The following is a 25,484-nucleotide window of genomic DNA, read 5'->3' on the forward strand; positions in this document are numbered from 1 at the left end:
CTGGTGACTGATGCATTTTCAAATCATGTGCACTGCAGAAGGATTTTTTTAATTTTCAATTTGTTATGAGCAAAAAAACTGCTTTGAACATGTTGATTTACTTTTTTTACTCCAAAGTTATTTATCAATGTACAATCATCACAAAATTATGGAAGTTCCCTGTATCTTACGTTCACTGTCATACGCACTTTCACTTCTACTTATTAACTTCCTGCTTCCGACAGGAATGTCGAAACATTGGTCATGATCAAAAGTATATAAATTAAAAGTACATGTCAAGAAGCAAAACAATGGATGGTAACATGTCATTCTTGTAATCCTGCATGTTTGACCCAAAAACAATTCTGCTGAATAAGAACTGAATGGATCATTTTTTGTGAATCCATAAAGCTAGCCATTATATTGTATTCCTCAGTTTATCGATCTTAATGAATATCCAATAATCATCACAGCAAAGTGCTTTTAGAATATTAAATCAATTTATTTTTTCAGATTATAATGTTATTTTTCCAGTCACTGCTTTTACGATAATTGCACAATTATTGGAGTTAATCTTTCTAACAAATATAGTGAGATTCGCATTTTAATTGCATCAATTGTTTCTCAGTACGAACCCTACAATATAAAAATCAATTTACTGTTCAGCTGAACGATCCCATAACGGAACCAATGACTTCCCATTCAATGCCTCATTGTAAATATTTGATGATTGCTCATTTGAATGATCACGGTAATCTCAGCCTGAAGCGTTCAGAAAACTGTAATTACTTTTCATTAGAATAATTCCTGGTCATTTCTCCACATTGTTCAGTGAAATAATCAACTAAGATTTCTCAGTATTCTTAAATTAACTGATAGAATTTTGACAATCCAATTGCTGCTATTATCTAATCATTGTTCAATATAGTTCGGGGTATATCTGTGGAATTATGGCTCATGCATGAAATAATGTAAAGATTTGCAGTGTGTGTTGTTAGTATCAATTTTTATTTTAACCCTAGCAAAAGTTGAATTGATTTAATTATGTTTCACTTACATGTTAACATTTACTGTATTTATAAACACGATACAAGTTAATCATTTTTCATGCAACAAAATAATTTAAAATTCTTGTGATGTTTTGAAGTACAACAAAAGGAGCTAACATCTCTATTGTTCCATGAAATAGTCACAGTACATTTTGAACTTTGGGAATTTGAACATTTTGGGAAAGAAGGGAAGTTGTCTTCAGATGAATAGTCGTATTGTGTGACTAATTCATTTATTTTCCTATTCATTTATGTTGCAAAAGCATTTTAATTTTCTTTTCATTTTGTGAAAACTTGCTTTGAACATATGGAACTATTTTATTGATTTTTGTTCATCAGTGTACAATAATCAAATGATTAGGCTTTTTTTCCTATCATGGATCTTCATGAGATTCATATTTAATTAAAGTCATTATTGCTTTGTTACAACTTTAATGTAAATTACTAATTCATTTTGTCAGTTCATTACACACAGAAAATATGTAATTAATTCCCATACAAATTATTACAATAAACATGTGATTCGTTTTCATTTGTGTTGCCACAGTAAGCATGTGACTATGGTCCTACCCTTCCGGGGGTGGGGACATTATGAAGGGTCCGTGTGGAGCTCTGACAGTGTCTCTACGACAAGATTAGGAGGAATGATTTCAATTCCCACCTTCAGCAGAGATGTGTCAGAGCAGCTCCAAATATTCATGAGAAAATACCGGGCATAGATTGAACTGCTTTTCAAAACAACATGAAATATACTTCAATCTGCTGTGCATTTCAACCGTCACCATATCTACTACTTATTTTCTTCAGGTCACTAATAAAACGTATCATATCTGCTAGTTCAACATTCCTTGAAAAAGTAACTGAGAATGTTGCAATCTTAAAGTTGGAAGAGTCTAAGAAATGATACTCACTGATCTGTTTTTCTCTGTTTGAAAGAACCGAGTTCAGACATTTCAAGCACAAAAATCCTTATTCTCCAGGATTATAAAGATGAAAAAATAAACAGTTAAAATTCCTCTTCAGCAAAATAACCAAATGCAACTTCATATTATTCATTGGTCTGTTGATCACCTACAATTGTAACTAAATATTGCAATTCATCTAAATATTGTTATGTGCTTTGAACAAAATAAATTTCTTATTACTAATCATTCTTGAATTGTCAGGAATTTGTTTTTATTTTCCATCCACCAATTCATAAGATTAATATGCTTTCAAAATATCGACGTGTTCATTTGAACATTTAATTTGTCTCTCTCTCTCACTTATCTCACTTCATGCACGATAGCTTCAATGCATTTTGCTAATTAACTCTACGAAACTTAAAAATGTTGTTGACTTTACTTCTTTTGGACGGAAGAAAACAATGCAGGTACACCCATTTGATCTTTAGCTCAAATAACACTAAATTTTAAATTATTGAAAAGACTACACTGGGGGGAAAAGAACGATTCTTCATCTCAAATATCACATTAAATAACACTTTTTCAAATCAATACAAAATGATTTGTATTTTAATTTCATTATAAGAAAAAAAACCTGCTTTGGAAATGTTAGAATCTGTTTCTTTTACTTCCAGCATTAGTTGTCAACGAACAATAATCACGTAATTATCAGTCATTTTGTGCAAAATAATTTTCTATACCAAATGTCATTTATTTGACCTTTTGTTCACAATAGTACTCACTTTCCCGGTCTAATTATTTTCTTCCTTATTCTGACATAGATGTCTAAACATTTATCACGATAAAAATTTAAAAAATAAACATGACTCAACAAAAAAACCCAATGTTGATCTGTGTCAATTGTTGCTGAGTATTTTTTGGAATTATTAAAGCGACTTTTTATATATTAATTTTCTGTTTATCAATCTTAATTATGACGCAATCGATGTCAGAGCAAAGTGCTTTCAAAATATTAATTTAATTTATCTATCAATATTCTAGAAACAATTAACAATTACAATAATTACACAGCACTTTGTGCTTGTTATGAAGTCTAAGTTAATGTGTTATTAATATTTTCCATATTTCTTATTGTGAATGCTACAATATAAAAACCTGTTTGGTCGGGCCAATACACCCAGAAAAGACCAATAACTGCCCTTGCGACATCCTTTGTAAATATCTGACTTTTGCTCATTTGAACGATCACAATCATCACAGTCATTGATATTCAGAGAACACCAGTTACTTTACACTGCAATATTTCTCTTCATTTCTGCACATTACTCAGTGGAATAGCAAGATGAGATACCTCATTATTCTTAAATTCATTAATAGGTAGTTTTAAAATCAATTTGTTGCTAATATCAAATAATTGTTCAGTTTGGCAAAGGATGTAAGTGTGGAATTATGGTTCCATGTAATAACTATTGCAAGAACTTAGCAATGTAGAATCTCACAATCATTGTGAATATTGCTTTTCATTTTAAACTTGGAAACACTTCTGAAATGATTTGATTGTAATTCACTTCAATGTTAACATTTATTGTGCTTCTAATCACGATAATAGTTTAATATTTTTCTTGTGCACAATTATTTAAATTCCGATGAATTTTTTTTGAAGTACACAAAAAAGGATTGACATCTTTCTTGTTTCATTAAACACTCACGGGAAATGGTGACTTCTTAGAAATCATACATTTTCAGAAACAATGAAAGTTGTCTTCAGCTGAATAGTAACATTGACTGACCAATTCATCATTTTGTTCCAATTTACGTGAAGAACAAACAAAATTTACGTTGCATTTTATAAAATGAGAAACTATTATGAACATGTAGAATTATTGTATTCATTTTTATTTATCAATTTACAGTAATCACACAAATCTGTCAAGTTGTCATTCCACAAATTATCATAAAAATCATATTTAATTAAGACATCTGTTAACTCCCATAATTATTGTAAATTACTATCTAATTTTAAGTACATTACACACAGGATCCATCCATTTTATTCCAATCCAATTATCACAATAAACATCTGATTAATTTTTACTTGAGTAACCACAGTGAGCATGTGATTATAGACCTGCCCAGCCTCGTTGGGAACATTATGAAGGAATGTTGTGCAGCTCTGATAGTGTCTCTGTTACCAGACCAGGAGGTACAGTTTCAATTCCCACTTTGCACAGAGTTGTGCCAGAGCAGCTCTGAATGTTGATTAGAAAATATCTAAGAATCAATTGAATTGCCTTTCAATTCAATATTTGATATGTTTCCATCTGTTGTTCATTCGAATAATCACAGTATTTGCTATTAATTTTCTTCAGGTCACTAATAACAGAATGTATCTAATTCCACTCATTCAATATTCGTTGAAAAATATTTGAGAATGTTGCAGTCATACAGATGAAATATACAAAGTAATGATATCAATTTATTTTCTTCTGTTCTGAAGAGCTGAGTTCAAACAGTACATAGACCTTGATGCTCCAGTGCTATAAAAATGAGGAGAAAAAATACATTTCTTGTTCAGTCAAATAAACAAATGCCAATTCTTTTTATTTATCACTTTTTAATTATTGATGTTTATGAATTGTGTGAAATTTGTTTTTCATTTTCCACTCACCTATTTATATTGAATGTGAGATTGAACTGCTGTGAAAATATGGAAGTGCATTCATTTGAAATTTGACTTTGCACATGTGGGATATATATAAAGCAGTGTTACTTCTGCAATCATAATTGTTTATTCAAGGTAGATGAACTCGCACCAGTGTATAATTGTTTCAGCCAAGAGCTGAGTTAACAAGAATAAAAACTATGTGAAGGAAATATATTATTGCTTTTGTATTAGCTAAAATTTGCGTACAAGAATGAAATGTGTCTGCAAATAATGGTAGATGTTATAGACAAATAGTTAAGGTGCTGTGAATGGAGGGGGGTAGGTTAAGCTAGATATGCCTGTACAAACAGTTACAAGCATCTGTTTCCCGCTTCAGCAGGAACAAAATAACACCATCAAAAGGTCATAAGGCTCGGTGTAAATAAAGAATAAAAAGAAATTATGCTTTGGTTAGCAAGGAAATAGATGGCAGTGTAGAAGGACAAATAACAATAAGAACACAGAGGGAGGTGGTCAAATGGCCTTGTGAGGCCAGACATAAACATTATGTCAGGGACGACGCTGGATGAGTTCAGAGATAAACAGCCGGTTTAGATTAGAAATAGTTGTAAACAGTGAAGGAGCAATGGGAGGAGGGACGAGTAACGAATTACATAAATATTGTGTACTCGTTAAATTCAGTGTGTGTGTGTGCGTGTGCCTTGTGGACAGTGGACACCACACCCCTCTTGCAACAGCGTAATAAATGATATTACTGATTCAGGTCTTGTTCCGGACTGAAGTTATTGAAGTGACTGAACTTCATTTCACACAATCACTTATCTCATTTATTGCATGATGTCTGAAGTGTGTTTTGCTCAGCAATTCTATCAACTATTTAAAAAGTCTAATCTTAAATAAGATCCTTAACACCCAATTACCAATCTGTTGCTAATTCATGTAAATATCTCAATTTTCTTGAAGTCAATGTTCACACAAAACAGTGCACATAAAGCGACACAAAGATATTCATCATCAGCTGATTACTGTTCAGTGGAATAACCTGAGTATCTTATTGTTCCTGAGACTAATGACAACAGTAAGCATTTGTTTACTCGTCCATACAGTAAGTGCATTTGATATCTTATATTTCAGTTCAGTTGTTAACGGCGATTTATGTTGTTTAAAACAATAATTCTAATTTGTCATGGATATTGACTGTAGTACAATAACACTGGAAACATTTAAAAAAATATTCTAACAATCTTTAAGCTCCTCTTCTGTTGTGTGTGTGCAAGAGACAATTCAAATTATAACCATTTTTGTTGCAAATTCAACAAACGCTACGTTTTGAGTTTATGAACTTCTTACAGTTTTGCAAAAAGGTTAGTCTTCACTGTATGTCATATTAAAAGACTGCTTTTTCCAATCATGCATGCTACAAAATGATTATTGCTTTCATTGCATTGTAAGAAAAGAAGTGTTGAATTTTTTGTTGTTTCAATTCCAACATTATCCATCATTGTAGAATAATGACACAATTATTACAATCGCTTCATATACCACCCAGCAGTGACTTCATTGTTTGTTTATTTTCATGCTCATTTTCATGATCTATTAATTCTCTTCCTAATTCTGACACTTTGATTATAATAGTAATCAACGTACCATCTCTACAAGGAATCCAGTGGAAAGAAATTCGCAATTTGTATATTGCATAAATTTTTAAGTTCAGAAAAGAATTTTGTTCAATAATTACTGAATGTCTCATTTTTTCTTTAATACGTAAAGCTAGCTACTATGTTTTATTCCTTAGTTCACTGATCTTAATAAATACTCAATCGACATCACAGTAAAGTGCTTTTGAAATATTGAATCATGTTAATTCTTCATATGTATTGCTGTGTACAATCTCTCAATCATTGTAACAATCAATATTTATTTTACCTGTTGAAACATAGTTGTATTAATGTAAATATATTTATCTTCAATGCTAACACTTAAGACTTAAGCATTTTTCATGCAACAAAATCCAATGAAAAAGCATCAGCATCTCTTTATCACTTCATGAAACAATGACAATAAATTTTGAATTTTTGAAAGTTGAACATTTTTTAGGAAGAAGGAATGTTGTCTTCAGTTGAATGTTCGCATTGAATGACTCCTTCACAGTATCTGCTGTTTATTCTCTTCTTCGGGTTCCCAAGAAAAGAAATTAACTAGTTCTGCTGGTTCTAAATTCCTGAAAAATATTTGAGAATGTTGTGGTCTTAAAGGTGAAAAGGCTAACTGATCGTAAGTGATTAGTTATTTGTTCGAAAGAGCTTGATTCAAACATTTCGGACATTCACATTGTTATTCTGCCGTGTTACAAGGAGAGAAAACAAGTCGCTTTCTTCGTCTGTAAAGTAAACATATGACACTTCCAATTATTCATTAGTCAGCTTATTACCTACATTTGTTATTAAAAATTGCAATTCATCTAAATATTGGAATTACATTTGATCAAATTAAATTTCTAATTATTTTTCATTCGTGAATTGTTGGAGTTTTCTTTTGTTTTCCATTCATCTATTCGTATTGAATGTAAATTTTATGTGATTTGACAATAGCAGAGGGTGTTTATTTGAAATTTGTCTTTGCACACCTCTCACTGATTTTACTTATTGCATATAGTTGCACAGTGGCTCAGTCATTAACAATGCTACCTCACAGTGCCAGGGATCTCAGTTTGATCCCATCCTCGGGTAACAGTCTTTGTGTACTTTGCCCATTCTCTCCAAGTCTATGTGACTTTGCTGTGGTTTCCTCCCACAATCTAAAGACGTGCAGGTTAGGTGAGCTGGCCATGCTAAATAGCACATTGTGTTCAGGGATGTGTATATTAGTCAGCAGTAAATGTAGAGGAATATGGTTGGGAAAGTGTTTGTCTGGGTTACTCTTTGGAGGGTCACTTTATTCAACGAAATGACCTGTTACCACACTGTGCTAACAGGGATTCTACAGTAGTTTAATTGCGTTTCTCTAAGCAATTCTAACTTTTTAAAAGTTGACTTTAGTTAATACCTTTAACACTTGATTATCAGTGTTCCTAAATCTTGTAAAATATCTCAATATTTTTAAAATCATTGTTCACACAAAACACTAAACATGAGGCCACACAAAGGTCTTCATGACCATCTAATTACTGTTCAGTGGAATAATCAGAATAACTATCGGATTGTTCCTGAGATCAATCCCCACTGCCACAGTAAGGATCTGGTTATCATTCCCTCCAATAAATGCAGAAGTTGTCCTCTGGTATTTCAGTTCAGTAATTACAAACGATACTGGTTGTTCAAAGCAGTGGTTATTCTTTATTATGAATGGCAAAGGATTCTAACGGAAGAGGTGTTCATATGTCCTAATGTGTTGCATGATCACAAACAATTTTCAGTCCAAATATTGCACAAAAAAGTGTAAATTTGGTTTTGTTCAACTGCCGAGGCTAAAATTTTCAGTTCATGTCCATTACAAATATTTGGAGAAAGTGAGGAAAGTAGATGCTGGAGATCAGAGTCAAGAATGTGGTGCTGGAATAGCACAGAATGTCAGTCAGCATCTGAGGAGCAGGAGAAACCATGTTTCAGGCATAAGCCTTCATCGGGAATCTCCGGCTCTATGGATGCTGCCTGGTCTGCTGTGCTTTCCACCACCACACTTTCGACACAAAAAATATTTGCTTATTTGGAGCAAATACTCTCTGTTTCCTCTGTAATTTAAATGTACTGTGCTTTCTATTCACTCAAGTTCTCATTTTAATAGCTCCTCGTTTTCTTCTTAATCTGATACAAATCTCAAAACTCCGGCACAATAAAAGCGATATGAATTATAAATTAGCATCTGGACAAGAGAACCAATGAACAGCTACATAGACCTCTTGAACAACAAAGATATTAGAATGAAAAAGCAATGCCTTCCAAAAAAATCTCTGTACGTCTGTATCCTTTTTCAATTCAATAATCCTGCAAATAGCTTACAATTATCAGTTGATCTCTCTTGATGACTATCTACTCAATGTCATTGTAAACCACTGATAAAATTGAAACATTTTATTTGTTAAAATGCAAATATTCTTTCTCAATTCGTTATTACTACAATAAGTGAACCATATTTTATCTGTCCGCTAAGGTCAAGTGACCTGTGGCCCAAAATGTAACATTCTAAATATTTCTACAGCTGGGGAAAGCAGAGCTAAAAAGGTCAAACTAAAGGAAACAGTAGACAAAGTAAGCAGCTCCAGAAAACAGTGGAAAGCCCGGTCAAAGAGCTCACAAAGGTTCGGGAGACTCTGTGACAACCAGCCCAAGAGCTGTGTTTTGGAGAGGTTGAAGCAGACTTCCTGGCACCTTGACTTGCAGCCAGTGCCTGAGCATTAGACACCTCACTTGAGAATGACGACAAGTGAAGGGTGTTTGCACGAAACCCATTGAATGCTTAGAATCCAGAATTTTGGTAAAATGTTGTGAAACATTTCCCAGGTCATGGAAATCAGCTCAACATTATTGAAATCAAAGTACTTGTAATGGTCTTCAAGACCACCTAATTACTGTTCGGTGAAAAACACTTTGTACGTGCCTTATTGTTCTCAGGATGAATAATCATAGCAAACATCACAGTCTCACCAGATCCAAACAGATGGAGGAGACACCTTATTATAATTTACACACTACATCTTTCCCAGATCAATGATAAAACCTTATTACTTATGCCTGAGGATACTACGTGTAACATGTATCGAGATGAAGCAAGTCCTGAATATAGGATTTTTTTTTTCTGATTGATTTCCAAACCAAAAATTATGACAAAAATGATATTGTGGTTCATTACATTGTCAACAGATCCGCATTAAACGTATTTAACCGTTTATTCAGAGACAATATTGAAACAAATACATTGATAAATGCTGTTGACTGTATGCTTCTGTGAAAATAAATCTTCCTTATTGACTTATTTTCATTATAATTCTGACTCAAATGTCTAAATATGAAAATATCCATGAATTAAATACAATGCAGAATTTGTGCTTATTATATATTATATTTCTCCAGAAGAAAAGTAGAGAAACCAAGTATAGAAATCTTGAAGATCTGAGAATTTTGAATGACAAACCATTTCTGATCAACGTTCACTGAATGTCTAATGTCTTTCCATGTCATCATGCCAGAATTTGCATTCTCAGCTGACAGATGAAGAAATATCTCGTCAACATCAGAGCAAATCCATTTGGAAATATTGAATCATTTATTTTGCCAAAGTTCTAAAATTAATTATCAATTCATTGCCATTACAAAAATCACATAGTAATTCAGTTTAGGTTTTGTAACAAACATCGTCAAATTCACATTTTAATTTAATCCATTATTTCTTAGAGTCAATATTAAAAGAAGAATAATAGTTTTCTTATTCCAAGATAACACAAACACAAACTAATTAATGATTCCCTATCCAACACTCACAGATCATATCTGTTGCCTTCTCATTTGAACGTATACAGAAATCATTGGATTAATATTCGGCCTTACATATTAAGAGACGTCTGATTATTTTACACTCCAATAAATGCTGCTCATTTTTACACAAGACGGGCAGCTATATGAGATTTCTAATCATTTTAAAGTTTGCTATGAAATGTTTTTAAGATTAATTGTTGCTTATATCTAATATTGAAGAATTGATCAAATACAGTATATCTAGTTTTAAGTGTGAAATTAAGGCTCAGTGACGTAAACGTATTGCATTGTACTGAAACCAATGGTAGCGAATGGTGATTTTTATTTCAATACTTGAATCTTAGTTGATTTGCTGTTCTGGGCATGACTTGCCCCCACCTGGAATAGAATGGTCCATATTGGCTCATACAAAATGCCTGACAATCAAAAACAGGCAGCCTACCTTAGAACTAAAATACAAGGTGTCAGGGGGGTGATAAACTAGACTAACATTCTGTTCCAGCCTTAAATTAAAATAAATCACACTACCAATGGACCTACTCCAACGCCAGGACTACAGCATTCCTGACATTTCTTGATAAGAGCATGCTGACATACAGACAAATGACCAATCCTGATCTTCATAAATGAAAGGATAATTGTCCCAGTAAATGAATAAACAGCAGCTGCAGGGTACAGCCCAGTTAACTCACTAAGCAGCAATCATGACAACAGAAGAGCTCATTTGTCAGATATAGTTATTATTTTACAGTTACTCAGAATATTAAACAAAGGTGCTAATTACAGATTATTGAGTATAATAGGGGAAATCTGCAACATAAGTTTGATATATGTAACCAATGCCTACTAAAAACATTATACAAAAGCATTTCGACAGAGATTTGAAGTTAGCTAGTTTTAACTTCACGGTATGATGTTGATTGCTCATCAAGAGTAGCTGTATAATTTTACACAATATAACAAACTTTATAACACAAGTCATATTACTAACCTTATAGCAAGTAAGCTAAAATTAACTGTCTTTTCTATTTCTTTGTACATATATAATTAAGATAGTGAATGATATGAGGGGTAATTGGCTTTGATAAAATATAATGAATAGCAGAGCGCAAAATGTCCCAGCTGATAAGGTATCCTCAGAGGCCCGAGGGAGTTCAGGAATAACTTTGGAATCTAAGTCAATAAGATGCATGGAAAGATCCCAATAGGAATCTGAGGATGTCCATTACAATGCCCATCTGCGATTATGTGTTTCAATCGGGTGGCTGGATGAGGAGGGAAGGGCTGTAACCACATTGCATGTGGCCATTGAGATGCAGAAAGTCCATAAAAATGCTGCTTTTTACTGTACATGTTACAGTGTGTCATGGATCTCCCTTCCGATATTCAAATGTCATATGAAATGACTGTTTCCTTCTTTCAAACAAATTGCCCTACAAAATTATTTTTATTTTCATTTCATTAGAAGAAAAAAATTGCTTGGAAATGTTGACAATTCTCCTTTTCCTCCCATATTAGATGGCAGTGAACAATAATCACACAATTATGAGAATTCCTTTCCGTATCAAATGTCAGTGACCCTGCATTTTGTTCACAATAATAGTCACTTTGATGGCCTAATTCTTTTCCTCCTAATTCTGAAATAAGTATCGGAACATTTATTGTGGTAAAAATTACATCAACAAAATTGACATGACTCTTCAAGAAAACTATTGGAAGCATATAAATCTTGCATTGCCTGCATTTTTAAACAAAATCTTTTTTTTCAATTGCTGCTGAATGATTTTTTCACACCATCCAGCTAAATTTTATGCTTTAATTTTCAGTTTCTTAATCTTAATGAATATCCTATCAACATCAGAGCAAAGTGTTTTCAAAATATTAAGTCAATTTATCTGTCAGGATTCTAAAAGCAATTATCAATTAGAATAATTGCACAGCAATTTAACATAGACTTTGTAAAAATGTAGTGTTTTTTTGAAAATTTCATTCATTATTTCTTATTGTCAATGCTACTATATTAATACCTATTTGTTCAGGCCCATGCACATACCAAACGACCAATAATATCCCTTGCAAAATTCTTTGTAAATGTCTGATTTTTGCTCAGGTGAAATATAGCAATTATCTCAGCCTTTGAAATTTAGAGAATTCCAATTACTTTTCCCTGCAATATTACTCTTTATTTCTACATATTACTCAGTCTAATATCAAGATGAGATATCTCATTATTCTGAAATTCACGAATATATATTTTTAAAATCCGTTTGTTGCTAATATATCTTATATCTAATAATTGTGCAATCTAGTAAGGGCTACAAATGTGGAATTATGCTTCTGTACAATAAATACTGCAAGGTCATTACAATGTACAATCTCTCAATCATTGTGAATATTGTATTTATCTTAAACTTGGAAACATTTTTGAATTGATTTGATTATAATTTACTTTGATTCTGACACTTACTGTATATCCAATCACAATATCAGCAGATTATGTGGAGGTATCATCGTCCATTCCAATAATCACAGTATTCTCTATATACTTTCTTCTAGTTAGTCATAGTAAAATGTATCTAATTCCACTCAATCAATATTCCTCAGAAAATATTTGATAATGTTGCAGTCATAAAGCTGAAATATGCAAAGTGATGATAGTCATTAATTTTCTCTTGTTCTGTAGATCTTGGCCAATCCTGAGTATGTGTTGGCTGTAAACTCCCCAGGCTTTAAAGCTTTTTGTACTCACCATTGAGAGCAACAATTTCAGACTGTACTCTGCCCTCTATGCTTTTATAATCTGTTTTTAACATATTTCTCTGACAGCTGTACACCTTGTTTCCTTGTTTCTTTCCCAGCCCTAACTCTATTCACCGTGGCTTTGAGGGACGACCATTTCTGCTGTTTAATCTCTCCTGCCTTCAGCCGTGTGACAGACTGTCTTTATGTCCTTGTCTCACCCCCACCTTGCACACAACCTGTTACATTTCTGATGGTTCCCAGACCTCTGTCACTATCACTACGCCCCCTGGGTCAATGGCACGAATTTTGAATTCTCTTCCTCCTGAGATAATCAGAAATCTTTCCAGTTGCAGTTTCCCCCAGATTTTATTTTGAAAAGCATAGCATTTGTGTCAGAGTCAAGTATTTGTGAACCTTCATCCACAATTCCGAGCATTTGGATGTAATTTGTGTCCCTTCCACAGATGTGTAACGTTACTGGATTGGCCATACTAACATGGCTGCAGTGTGCAATTTATGTGGGTTGGGCTAGCCATGGTTAATGTAGGGTTATGGGAAGGGTGGGTGAGCAGGTCATTGCAGACACGATGGGCAGAATAGACTCTTTCTGCACACACGGGATTCTGTGATTCTAACTAGTTGCGAGTGTTGTCCCATTTTCCTCATGCCAGGTTCATTCAACTCACACATATGATTCTGAGGGTGCTCACTCACTCATTCCCTTCAGTTTTACATCAATTTCACACTGTATGTGAGGGTGGGAATGGATTTGTAAATATAAATACTCCAACCGAAACCCCGCACAGGTCAGGAACTGTTTCTGCTCCTTTCATCACTCACAAGGAACAGGAAAGTAAAGGTTCCGTCACAAATCTTACAGGAACATAGCGGTTATAATCACCAGGAAAGGCTGAACAGCTCAAAACGCTTTTCCCAAGAAAAGAGGAGGCTCAGAGACCGCCTGGTACAAGTAGAAAGCTTTGCGTCTGTGTTTTCAGAGATTTGTGGTTGAAATCATTGGGTTGGAAGCATGTTTCATTGCACTAGATCATCAAAGGTGCTATCTAAATGTGCACTTTTCTTTCGATCTATCTGAGTTAACAATCAGATGGACAGGTCACTGTCTTAGTGTCTTACCAAATCCCTGATTGAATCTGCCTCCCCCCACAATCTCAGGTGCCTCGCCAATCACTGGGTCACGGAGAAACTCTGCCGTTACAATGAGAACTGTGTTTGCTGTCGCCTCTCCTCATGCTTCCTGCTAATTCTCACTTCCCTTCATTAAATCCCTGCTACCTCTACTCCACCCACATGGACATGTTGAAGAGCATGACAGGAGAAAGGATTGAAACCGAGAGTTCAATGCCAGAATGAAAGAGGAAGAAGGAAATAAACTGTGATTGTGGATCCCAGGGGATACAGACTCCAGGATTAGTCCTTGTGGGCATTCCTGCAGTAACACGAGACAGCATTCCATGATGAGAGTTAAACCCGGGTGGCAGGAGAGGGAGTCACTGAACATGAGCAGGTTTAGTTCAAACACAGGAGGTTTGTTCAGTCAGTAACAGTGTGTTCGACGTGTAGGTTAAGTGAGCACTGAGGGGAAATGTTACCACAAGCTGCCGATGGATAACTTTCATTGGAACAGGAGGAGGCCATTCAGCCCCTCAACTCTGCTCTGCCATTCATGATGATCATTGCTGATGTGTGACTTAACGTACAACTTTCAAAACCGTCTACTTTCATCAATAAACTACTCTGCAACACACAAGATGAGTATTGGAAAACTAAACATCTGCAAATGCTGGGACATCAGAAACAAAATCAGAAATTGCTGGAAAACCTCAGTAGGTCTGGCAGCATCTGTGCAGAGTGAACCGTCCGTGTCCAGTGATCGGTCAGGTGACCAGTTGCAGCTGACCATTCTACCGTTTCTGTAACACTGGAACAGTTTGTGGTGCGAGGGGAATGAGATTGTCAATAATAACTGAAAAAACAGGAGGACATACTCAATCAGAATAAGGAATTCACTCACCCCTCCTAGTGAGACACTCACCGACACAGTCACACTGCGGAGAGGCCGTTCACCTGCACTACGTATGGGAAGGGATTTACTCGATCTTACAATCTGCTGAGGCCCCAGAGATGGCACAGTGGATTTAGACCCTTCACCTGCTCCATGTGTGAGAAAGGATTCATTCAAATCTCTCACCAGCGGAGACATTAGTGCATTCCCACCGGGGAGAGGCCATTCATCTGCTCAGTGTGTGGGGAAGGAATCACTCAGTCTTCTGACCTGCTGAAACACCAGCGAGCTCACTCTGGGGAAAGGTCATTCACTTGTTCCCAGTGTGGGGGGAGATTCACTCAAATGCAGCACCTGTGGAGTCCCCAGTGAGCCCACACAGAGGAGAGGGCATTCAAATGGTCAGTGTGGGAGAGAGGATTCAGTGATTCATCCTGCCCCACTGAGACCCCAGTGAGCCCACACAGGGGGAGAGGCCATTCAGATGGTCAGTGTGGGAGAGAGGATTCAGTGATTCATCCTGCCCCACTGAGACCCCAGTGAGCCCACACAGGGGGAGAGGCCATTCAGATGGTCAGTGTGGGAGAGGGGATTCAGTGATTCATCCTGCCCCACTGAGACCCCAGTGAGCCCACACAGGGGGAGAGGACATTCAAATGGTCAGTGTGGGAGAGAGGATTCAGTGATTCATCCTGCCCCGCTGAGACCCCAGTGAGCCCACACAGGGGGAGAGGACAATCAGGTGGTCAGTGTGGGAGAGAGGATTCAGTGATTCATCCTGCCCCGCTGAGACCCCAGTGAGCCCACACAGGGGGAGAGGACAATCAGGTGGTCAGTGTGGGAGAGGGGATTCAGTGATTCATCCCTCCTGCTGAGACCCCATGGAGCCCACACAGAGGAGAGGCAATTAAGATGCTTAGTGAGGGAGAAGGGATTCAGTGATTCATCCTGCCTCCGAGACTCCACTGGGTTCACTCTGGGTAGGAGCTGTTCAACCCTCTGTGTGACAAGGCATTTGCTGCGTCTTCAACACGATTGAGAGACCAGTGAGTGCTCACAGGGAAGTGGTCATCCCGCTGCTCCATGTGGACTGCAGGACTCTGATTCTGATGTTACTGTCCATCAGAGTCAGGAGTGGACCTTGTACATGATGACACTGTTGGAGTATTGATGTTGTTAATCACATTAACTGGGGTGGAGGTGACTGAATTTACATTGCCACTTTCTGAAACTCAGAATGTCTCTCTGGGCAGTAAGTCTCCATAAACAGCAATGTGACAATGAGCAGGGATCATCTGTTTTGATTTAAATTGTGATTGTAGCATGGCTGCTTCACAGCATCAGGTACAAGGTTAGAGTCCAGCCTTGGTCAATGGCCTGTGTGGAATTCCCACATTCTCCCCATGATAGTGTGGGTCCCCTCCAGGTGCTCTAGTGTCCTCCCACAGGCCAGAGATGTGCAGGTCAGGTGGATCAGTCGTGCTAAATTGTCCACAGTATCCAGGATTGTGCAGAGTAGGTGGATCAGCCATGGGAAATGCAGTGTTACAGTGATGGAGTGCTCTGGGCGTGATGTTCTTCGGATGGTCGGTGGGGTCTGATGGGCCAATGCTCTCCTTCCACACTGTAGGGATTTTATTCTATGATTTTATTCGAAGGCTACACAGCAGGGTGTCCTTGGAGAAGGAGCATGTAGTGTGGATCACTGCTCTCGATGCCTTTAGATAGAGGTGGGCACCGCAGGAGACATAGTGCTTTATCTCCACCGCTGCCCCCTCCCCACAACTCTACTTTGATTTAGTCCCTTCTCACTCTGTCACTTGTAATTGTTTGCTTGGCCTGTAATGGGCTTTGTTTGGAAATATTCAATTGGTTACACAAATGGTTTACTACTGGTGATTATCTGTCTAGATTAGAGTGGTGCTGGAAAAGCACAGCAGGTCAGGCAGGATCCGAGGAGCTGGAAAGTCAACGTTTTGGCAAAAGGCCATTCCAGCACCACTCTAATCTAGGCTCTAGTTTCCAGCATCTGCAGTCCTCACTTTTGCACTGCTGGCGATTATATGTTAACCAAAAGCAAAATGGTATAATGATGATTTTGATGGTGGGAAGGTTGCTGTGATAACATTTCTGGGTCAGAGAAATGGGGAAAAAGAACGCTTCACAGCTCATAGAACAACAACTGAAAATCTGTTAAATCAAACCAAAGGTTCAGACACGGAGGGAATATTTCCCTGGAGTTTGAGGAGCTGGAAAGTGATGGCGACTGGGAATAGACAGGATTTTGTTTTACAGGAGGTTGAAAGCTTTAAAACTGTTATATTCAAACAGTTCAATTTATTTTCTTTAATTTTACTTGCGGTGCAAAAAGCTCTTACAACATTTTAAAACCAAAATTTACAAACCTTGTGTTAAAGATAAATGTTAAATAAAATCCATCAAACCATCCCTCACTGGAAACTGTTGTGGAAGTGCAATCTCCTGGAGAATCCCTGCCCACTTCTTCCTATCCGGGCTCCATGAATATATACATACCTGGGAGATAACAGCAGGAGGAGACCATTCGGCCATTCAATCCTGCTCCACCATTCAATGGGAAACAGCTGACCATCCAGCTCAATCTCAAGTTCCTGCTGTGTTCCAATCCCCTCACATGGCTTTACCTCGAAAAACTATATCCAAGTCCTCCTTTGGTTTCACTGCCTTTTGTTCCAGCGACGTTGCGGTGTTACTGTGTGGGTGTAGGCAGGGGTAATGTGATGGTGCTGCCTCCTGGAGGATGCACTCAGCCTCCCTCATCATCCTGCAGTAACATCAACTGGGTTTCAGCAACGAGAGACAGAAACCATTTCCAGGATATGGGCATCACTGGCTCAGCCAGCATTTATTCCCCATCTCTAGGTACCCTTCAGAAGATGGTAGTGAGCTGCTGTCTTGAACCATTCGCAGTCCATTTGGCACAGATAGAACAAGAATGCTGGGAGAGAGAGTGTTGCAGGATTTTGGCCCAGTGATTCTCCATCTTTGGTTCTTCAAATGTTGTTTAACTTAATCATGATTTGCATGTGATTTTGAGATTTCAGTCTGCAAATCTTCACTATCTAGCACCTTGAATAAATGAATATGTACAGATTAGAAATTCAGAGCAGACAATTCTAGTTTCTCTGGAATACCCTTTTCCCCTTTCTTCCCCCAAAGCTGTAACCCTCCAGCCCACTTACTCTCTCCCACCATTCTAACTCTACTACCCCTATTGTAAACTCTCTACATTCTCATGGTGTTACTGATAAACAGATCCATGCCACCACTTCCCCTCCCTGGTTAGACTCTGCACCCTTTCTGGGTTCACTTCCTTTCCCTTCAATTGCTGCAAGTCAATAATGTAACAGCAGAATGAAACAAAAGGAAACAGAAAGGGAGATGGCAGATCCTGGATACAACTGATCAATATTATGGGCAGATGCGTCCCTTCTCCTGCCAATCACAGTGTGAAATGCTTTCCGCTCGTTACTCCAAAGAACATGCTCCAAAACCCACCCATATTCTGTACATGTACAGTGGTGGGTTTCCCCACACACGTGTGGTCCCTGCCTCAGGGACTGTGGGAATTGTAGTCCCCATGAAGCCTCTGGAGACCTGTCCCTGGAAAGTGAGAGAAAGTGTGGGCTGGAGGGTTTTGTGTATAGGATATCTATTCAGACACACAGGACATGTGGGCCGTCACGGGGATTTACTTAGACATCCGCTTAGACACCTCGATTTCTGACGTAAGGAATATACATGCAGCCAAATTCGGGGTGGGGAGGTTAATAATGGGCAGCAGATTTTAAGTAGAGGTGGCTCAGTGACTAGCACTGCTGCCTCATAGCGTCAGGGACCCGGGTTTGATTCCAGCCTTAGGCAACTGTGTGGAGTTTACACATTCTCCCCATGTCTGCCTGGTTTTGTTCGGTGCTCCAGTTTCCTCCCACAGGCCAGAGATGTGCAGGTTAGGTGGATTGGTCATGCCAAATTGCTCACAGGGTCCATGCTTGTGCTGGTTAGGCAATTAGCCACGGGAAATGCAGGGTGACAGAGAATGAGTGGGTCTGAATGGGATGCTCATCATAGGGTTGGTGTGGAATCAATGGACGAATACCCTGTTTCTGCACTTTAGGGACTCTATTCTATTCTCATGAAGAAGAATGTACCTATCTCAATGTGCTGTGAATCTGTGGAATTTCCTATTAAAAATGTGGTAGATGCCGGGACAATGAGCCAATTTAATGAAGAGATACAGATGTTGAATTTGCAATGGGTTGAAGCGTGAGAGAGAGCAGACGGGAAAATCCAGCTGAGACCGAGGTGAGCTCAATCATCATGGTATTAAATGGAGGAGCTGGTTCGAAGGGCTGCATTGCCTCTCCTGTGCCCAGGGCTTATCTTCTTCCGGTAATAACCAGAAAGATGCATCCAAAACTCACCACATTCACCAAAGGAGATTTTCAGAAACAGCAGGATAGTCAGTTGGATTAGCGTTCCAAACTTAGGTAGTGAGGAAGCGTGTAGGCGATCATGATTTTGCAATTTTAAACTGAGGGGAGACAGTGATTTATGGTTTTAGTCTGTGTAGTACATTCACACCGTCCAGAATAATCTGTTGTGAATATCTATCCTATACTTTATTACAAAGCCAAGGTCGCTGACAATGAAACCCAAAACGCCCAAGAAACATCGCCTCCCCTCGTAATCTGATAAAAAGACTTGTCATAAGTCTGATAGAATTTAGAACACAGTTGGAAAGCGGGAAGATTAAATCCAATCCAAAGATCCTGTGCTTAAACAAAGGAGACTACAATAGGAGGTGGCAGGAGTTGGCGAATGCAGAATGCAAGTAAAGACTTACTGTGGGACAGTTCTCAGACAGTGGAGGAATATCAAAGTAATTTTTCAAATTTCTCAGCAAAAGTATATATCAGTGAAAAGGAAGGACTTTAGGAAAAAGAATAATCTGCCATGTCTAAGGAAATAAGGGAGTCTATCAAATTGAAGAAGAAGGCATACAAACTGTCAAAGAACAAGGATAAATTCGGAGATTGGAAAAACTTCAAAGATCAACAGAAAGCATTATGGAATTGGGATAAAAAGTGAAGAGTAGCTATCCCCAGGGCCAGAATAACAGATTACAAAAGGATGAGGCAGGAGTTGGCTAATGTAGACTGGAAAAAAAGACTTTATGGTGGGATAGTTGACGGACAGAGCGGGAATATCAAAGCAATTTTTTGAAGTGCTCAGCAAAAGTATTTATCAGGGAAAAGGAAGGATTGTAGGAAAATGAATAATCTGCCGTGGGTGGCTCAGGAAATAAGGGTGTCAATCAAACTGAAATAGAATGCATACAAATTGGCAAAGACCAAGGAGATTAGAAAAACTTTAAAGATCAACAGAAAGCGAGATGGGATTGGGGGAGAAAAGTGATTAATAGCTATGCCCAGGGCTTGAATAACAGTTTACACTGCTAGAGGGGAATCTATTGTGTGGGGAACATATGGCCTCTGTAATTGTTGAAGCACTTAACTGTTACCATAGAGATAATCCTGATCAAGTTAAAAATCACAGCACACCCCAAAAGCTTGGACTTCCAAATAAACCTGTTGGACTATAACCTGGCATTGCGTGATTTTTAACTTTGTCCACCCCACCCCAACCCCGGCTCCTCCATATCAGAATCCCGATAGACAGCTCCACCGAAACTGAACCGCCTGTCAGGTACTTGAGGGAGCCACAGGGCCGTGGGGGGAGGGGGGGCGGGGTGTGGTTTAACCTCAAAGTGCTGAACTGAACTAGACTTTCTAATTGCCGTTGCCATGGAGATAATACTGAGAGACAGTCTCTATTCAAGGTTTAAGAATGGGAGTGGCACATCGGACAGGCGGGGAGATACGAGATGCTGCCTGGAGGTGTTTTGCATGCACACTATCCAAATAACTGCCGTGTCTCATCAATAAAAGACTCAAAGAAGACCTCTCAGAGTTCTGTGCCTGGTTATTCCTATCCAGCAGGGTTCAGGAATATGAGTACACAGCAGTCAGTCTTCACAGTGGAGGATACGAAGAACATGCCAGTAATTGATTAGGAGACTGAGGAAGGTGAGGACCAAGAAACAATCATTATCACGAAAGAGTTAGAGCTGGGTAAGCTAATGGAGCTAAAGGTAAACAAGTCTCCTTGCCCTGATGGAATACATCCCATGATACCAACAGAGTTAGGGGGAGAAATAGCACATGCACTTAGAGTTATAGCGTCCTGCAGCAGAGACAGGCCCTTTGGCCCAAACTGGCCCACGCCAATCAGAATGTCCATCCATGCTAACTCCATTTCCCTGCACTTGGCCCATCTGCTTCTGAAACTTTCCTATCCACGTATTTGTCCAAATGTCTTTTACATGTTGTTAATATACCCACCTCAACCACTTCCACTGGCAGCTCATTCCATATACATACCACCTTTGTGTAGAACAGTTGCTGCTCAGTTTCCCATGTATTCTTTCTCCTCTAACTTTAACCGGATGCCCTCCAATCCTTGAGTCCCTGGGAAAAAGACCGAGTGCATTCACCTTACCCATGCCTCTCATGGTCTTATAAACTTCTATAAAATATTCCCCCTACTCTACTCTAAACAAAAAAGTCCTCACTTGTCCAACCTCTCCCTGTAACTCAGGCCCCGAGACCTGGCATCATCCTTGCAAATTTCTTCTTCACCTTTCCAGTTGAATAACTGAAACCTACACTGCACTCATCACATTTCCTGTGTTTCCCCACGGCGCTGGAACCGATGTGACAATACCAATGGATTACAATCAAGGATTGATAATTCACTCCATTACAACAATCCCATTTTCATAGCTTTTTCCATGATGCAGGAATCCTTTGGTCTTTCTGGTTTTATGGCTAATTGTCCTCATACAAAACCAATCCGTGGCTTACCTGTTCCAGGGAAATGTGCCATGATTTTTTAGACTTTCAAAAACCAAGTCCCCACGCTAACATGGACTTCACTGTCTCAGTACTTTTTTCGTCACACGGACATTTGAAATATTCGCCCACGGACAGAATGCAAACCTTTCCTTCCAGATGAAAAGGCCAATGATATTCAGATCAGCACGGATCAAGTAACGTGAAGTTCAATTTGAATTTCTCAACTGCAAATCTCCCCTTTCAACACTCTACAGAGGAGATAACAAAGCGCTGGAGATCCTCAGCAGGTCTGGCAGCATCTGAAATGGTGACAGATGCAGGAAACATTGCAGCCTTGACTAAGTGTTGAGATGATCACACCAGGCATGTGCGCTTGATGACCATTATGGATAAGATGGGGGCAGGGATCCCTTTCTGGAAGGGCCTTGGTGAGACCACACCTGGAGTACTGTGTACACCTTTGTTCCCCTTTTCCAAGGAAGGCTCTCCTGGTTATTGATAGAGTGTAAAGGAAGATCACCAGATGAGTCCTGGGATGTGAAGATAGTTAAGGACTGCAGATGCTGGAAGTCAGAGTCTGTACAATGTGGACCTGGGGAGGTGCAGCAGGTCAGGCAGCATCAGAGAAGCAGGAAGGTTGATGTTTTGGGTCGGAACCATTTGTCAGTCTTGATAAATAACCCTGACCCAAAACGTCAACTTTCCAGCCCCATCGTATTCATGCTGGTCATCAAGCACCTATTTATGCTAGTCCAACGCTCTGGCACTCAGCGTGTAATCGATATTGTAGTGCTTGGTGTGATCATCTAAACACTTCTTCAAGGCTGCAATGTTTCCTGCATCTGTCACCATTTCAGATGCTGACAGACCTGCTGAGGATCTCCAGCGCTTTGTTTTTTTTTGTAGATTTCCACCATTTTGCTGAAGCACAGAGTCATAGACATGTAAACAGCTCCAGATTTTGTTGACTCACCTTCCTGGGATGTCAGGACTGATGGCTGAAGAGGGCCTCAATCTTCGTTTAATCCTCCTTTCCTTTGGCTTTCTGAGCCGCTAACTACATCACTAATATTCTACCTCCCATTCCCAGTCATGACTCTGATCCATCTAAGCCTACACTTTCGTTCCCATCCCCCTGCAAGACTAGTTACAAACTCACCAATAGAACCGGCAAAGGCCCCCACCGGATTTGTCTCAGCTCTGCCCAGGGGTAACCGGTCAGGCTGGTACAGGTCCCACCCAGAAACAGCCCCAGTGCCTGAAGAATCATAACCTTTCTCTGGTACACCATTTCCCCAGCCACACATCCAGCTGATCTACCTTCTCATTCCTGCTCTCATTAGCACATGGCACTGGGAGTAAGTCTGACATTATTACATTTCAGGAGCTACATTTTAATGCATCTCTGCTCTCCCTATATCCAGCTTTCAGGCCCTCATCCCTCTGTTTAGTGATATCGTTGGTATCTGTGTGTTGCACGACCACGGGCTGTTTACCCTCCAGCTCCAGAATGTCCTGCAGCCACTCCATGATATCATGGATCTTGGCACCAGGGAGATTACATACCATCCTGGATTCATGTCTGCGGGCACAGAAATGCCTGGCTGTACCCCTGATTATTGAATCCCCTGCCACTATAGCCCTGCCACTCTCATTCCTCTTGTTCTGAGCAGCAGAGATCTCTGTGGTGTCATTCACCTGGCTGATGCTGATTTCCCGAGAAGCTACCCCATCCATTCAGCCCTTACAGAATCCCAAGTGGTATACAGTGTCTGTATGAGAAGGGGATAACAACGGGGGACTCCTGTACTCGCTTCCTGAGCCTTTTACGTGATCTGTGTCACCCTCACCTGCAGTGTGACTAACTCACTAAACGTGCTGTCCATAACATTCTCAGTATTGCAGATGTTCCACAGTGAGTCCACTCTCAGCTCCAGCTCTGTAAAGCAGTTTCCCAGTAGCTGCAGATGGGAACCCTTGCTTCACAAATAGCCGTCAGGGACACTGGAATCGGCCCTTATTTCCCACATTGTGCAAGAGGAGCACACCACGGGTCTGAGGGCTCCTGTCACAACGTCTCTCTACATTCACCTAGTTACTCCCATTAAGAGAATTTAAATGAGCGAGTAACCTTTCTTCACTTCAAACTTGTCCATTATAGTAACAAAAAAAACTTTACTTAAGCTGATATGTCATACTTTAAAAACTTAAATACTCCACATGTATCACTGACAAATTGGCTATTCCCATTGGACCGTGAATTTCTGAAAGGCCTGAACTAAAACTGAGTTTCAGCTTCACCTTCTCCCTGTCTCACCTCACTTTTTACACCCAACTCTAAAACACCCTCATTGAGCCAAGCAGCATTAAAAGTGGAGCCCTGTCATTTTCATTTTCTGCTCACACCTACACTTCCCTCATCCTCCTGTGCTGTTCCAATGCACCTCACTGGGAGCTCACGACCAGCATTGCATCTTTCAATTCAGCCCTTTGTAACCCCAGAGTCAAAATGGACTTCAGCAGTTTCTGAATGAACAGACAGTTGTCAGAATCTGGAACGTTCCACCTGAAATGGTGCTGGAATTTGAGTACACGAGAAATTTGCAGAGAATTGGAAGTAGGGAGTTTACAGATTAACATTATAAAGTGGATGATTGAGACTAAATCTGAAAGTTCCTGCAAAAAGACGAGGTGCAATTTGGATAAATCTGTGCTCTCTCTCAGGCCAATATCTCCCTCCACAGCGAGAGGGCCAAGAATTGAACACATACCCCAAGGGTGATACAACCATGAACTTGAACATCTGTCTGCTTTTGGCTTGACAAAACTATTGAAGATATTTTCCCACAGACAGAACAGACAAACCTTTCTCGTTCCACAGTTAAATGCCAATGATATTCAGATCCTGATGACTCCACTGACTGTAGAAACTTGTTTATTGAGATCCCAGTCTCAATTATTCTCAATTAATATCCTATAAAATGAATTCACAAAACAAAGCTCAGTCAGTGCAAGATGAATAGTGAAGGCAAACACTTCTCTTGGTATGTGTTTGATGTGTAAATGCTCCTCTTCAAATCACTCCGCCCCCACCCAGGTAGAGGACACGTGCATGTTCCTTGCTGTACCTTGCCCCAAATAAAGATGGTGGCCATAACCCAGGACCTCTCACTGCCTGAGGCCCAAGCCATCTTCCCCTTTGCTGCAAACGTGGGATCAAGAGTTTCTAATTCAGACTAACTACCTGCCCAGAGTGTAACTACACCCTCCCAGTCTACACTGATACATTTCATCCGGTTTCTGCTGCCACTCTCCCCTTTCCGCCTCCTGCACACACCATGGGTCATCATGGGTCCAGTGACCCTTCCTCAGAACCGATGACAGCTGGGAAAATTAGAATCCCTTCAGGAAACAGGCCCTTTGGCCCAACAATTCCACACCCACCCTCCAAAGTTTATCCCACCCAGAGCCATTCTCCTATTCTATTACTCTCCATTTCCCCCGAACTAATGCACATCCCTGAACCCTACGGGAACCTTAGCTGGGCCAATTCACCGAACCTACAGATCTTTGGACTACAGGAGATAGGGGTTAAAGAGTAAATAATAGGTGGGGACAGAGCCCAAAGAGACACAGGAACATTTGGAAAATTAAAGGAGTGGGAAGTTGGAAAGCTGTTAATGGAGGAGAC

At 39.2% G+C, this 25,484-nt stretch overlaps 1 long non-coding RNA gene across 9 annotated transcripts in view; it reads right to left on the reverse strand.

Moving 5' to 3' along the window:
* Nucleotides 1–4,478: 4,478 nt before the first annotated feature.
* Nucleotides 4,479–25,484, reverse strand: part of LOC140454085 (uncharacterized) — a 39,616-nt gene continuing 18,610 nt past the window's right edge. For 3 of the 9 annotated variants that reach the window (XR_011952644.1, XR_011952647.1, XR_011952639.1), the window contains one exon: nt 17,169–17,945. This is a non-coding gene — a long non-coding RNA (uncharacterized lncRNA). Of the gene's footprint in view, nt 6,979–17,168; nt 17,946–19,300; nt 19,411–21,319; nt 21,407–24,658; nt 24,768–25,484 lie in introns of those variants that run through there. The other 6 variants (XR_011952640.1, XR_011952641.1, XR_011952642.1 and 3 more) reach the window with 5 other exon arrangements.

This window comes from Chiloscyllium punctatum, chromosome 28, assembly GCF_047496795.1.
Source record: "Chiloscyllium punctatum isolate Juve2018m chromosome 28, sChiPun1.3, whole genome shotgun sequence".
NCBI classification, from domain to species: Eukaryota; Metazoa; Chordata; class Chondrichthyes; order Orectolobiformes; family Hemiscylliidae; genus Chiloscyllium; species Chiloscyllium punctatum.